We start from the raw sequence: 2,192 nt of genomic DNA, 5'->3' as shown, positions 1-2,192 counted from the left end.
ATGAACAGTTGTGAAAAGACTGAGGTTCAAACCTCCATCTTAAGACAGTGTCAGCAACTACAACAGAAAGAAGCAGGATGACTGGGGGCCGAGCAAGATGGCGAGGGAGTGGGAGACCTGGATTTCATCTGGTCTCAGGAATTCAGCTGGATAGGGATCAAACCATTCTGAACACCTACTCAACAAGAGATCAAAGAAAAGAATAGCAGCAACTCTGAACAGAAAAGCGACCACTTTCTGGAAGGTAGGACGTGTGGAGAAGTGAATCCGAGGCGATATTCGGGAGGATAGATGGTGGGGGAGGGGGCCTCCATCGGCCGCTTCTGGCAAGTGATAGAGCCACGGAGCACAAAATCAGAACTTTTAGAAGTTGACTCCGCTGAGGGACGTCACCCCAGTGGCTAAGCAGGGGGTGGAACCCTTGTGGGACAATGTGGTCTCAGGACCCTCGGGGTCACAGAAAGACTGGGGGTGCCTGAGTGCGGCAGAGCTCCCAGGGATCAGAGCAGGGATGCCGGCTGCAGAGACAGAGCCGAGGCGCGGGCTCACAGCTCAGGTTTGCCATAAACCGTGATCCGCGGCACAGTCAGGCCACTGCTCCTCCAGCAGGGACCCAACAAGAGGCAGAAATGGGGAGACTCCCCTTCCTCCCCTGGGAGGAGCGGTGCGGGAGCGCACTGCAGGGATCTGCTTGGTTTGGAGACTCCAATGGGGTCAGGTGCCAGAGATAGAAATGCTCAGTCACAGGCCGGGTGAACACAGAGTGTGGCCGGAGACTGGGGAGATGAGAATGACTGATTGCTTTTCTCCGGGGGCTCACTGAGGAGTGGGGCCCCGAGTTCTCAGCTCCTCTGGGGCAGAGATTGGGAGGCCACATTTTCAGTCTCGACCTCTAAAGCTGCATGGAAAGTTTGCAGGGAACAAAAACTCCTGGGAGCAGCAAACCCGAGCAGATTACTTAGCCCGGACAGGGCAAGGGCGGGGCAATTCCGCCTCTGGCTAAGACATTTGGGAACCACGGCAACAGGCCCCTCCCCAGAAGATCAGCGAGAACAGCCAGCCAAGACCAAGTTTACCGATCAATGAGAACGGCAGAACTCCAGCGCTAGGGGAATAGTGCACATAGAATTCATGGCTTTTTTACAATGATTCCTTAGTCTTTCCAAGTTAATTTTTTTTAACTGTCTTTTTTTTTTTTTTGAATTTGTCTTTTTCCATTTTTCAACCAACATCTTATCAATCCCCTTTTTAAAAAACATTTTTATTTTTCATTTTTAGAGTCATTTTCTATCCCTTCATAGTAGTTACCCTTATTTTTGGCATATATATATAAGTTGTTCTCTCTTTAAAATTTTGAGATACAGTTTCTTCTAACAGATCAAAATATACCTTAAATCTCTAGTGTATGGTTTTGTTCTACTCTCCTGCCTGATCACATTCTCTCCCTTTTTTTTAAAAAATCCTCTTCTTTATTTTTTCAAACAACTTCTTATCAATTCCTTTTATAAAATTTTTTATAATTTTCATCTTTACAGTCATATTCCATCCCTTCATCCTATCAACCCTTATTTTTGTACATATATGTTTCTCTTTCTTTAAAATTATGGGAGGCACTTTCTTCTAACAGACCAAATACACCCAAAATCTAGTGTGCGGCACTGATCTATGCACCAGCCTGATCATATTTGATCATATTCTGGTTTTTTTTGTTTTGTTCTGTTTTTGTTTGTTTTTATCTTTTTCTTTTTTCTTTCTTTCCCTTTCTCTTCCCCCAGCTTCAGGTCTTTTCTGATTTGTTTAGTGTATATTTTCTGGGGACATTGTTACCCTGTTAGCATTTTGTTCTCTCATTCATCTATTCTCCTCTGGACAAAATGACAAGATGGAAAAAATCACCTCAACAAAAAGAACAAGAGGTAGTACTGACTGCCAGGGACCTACTCAATATGGACATTAGTACGATGTCGGATCTAGAGTTCAGAATCATAACTTTAAAGACACTAGCTGGGCTTGAAAAAAGCATGGAAGTTATTAGAGAAACCCTTTCTGGAAAAATAAAAGAACTAAAATCTAACCGAGTTGAAATCAAAAAGGGTATTAATGAGGTGCAATCAAAAATGGGGGCACTAAGTGCTAGGATAAATGAGGCAGAAGAGAGAATCAGTGATATAGAAGACCAAATGATGGAAAAT

This window comes from Neomonachus schauinslandi, chromosome 1 (assembly GCF_002201575.2).
Source record: "Neomonachus schauinslandi chromosome 1, ASM220157v2, whole genome shotgun sequence".
NCBI classification, from domain to species: domain Eukaryota; kingdom Metazoa; phylum Chordata; class Mammalia; order Carnivora; family Phocidae; genus Neomonachus; species Neomonachus schauinslandi.
The sequence above is the reverse complement of the archived record's forward strand: the minus strand, read 5'-3'. Positions refer to the sequence as shown.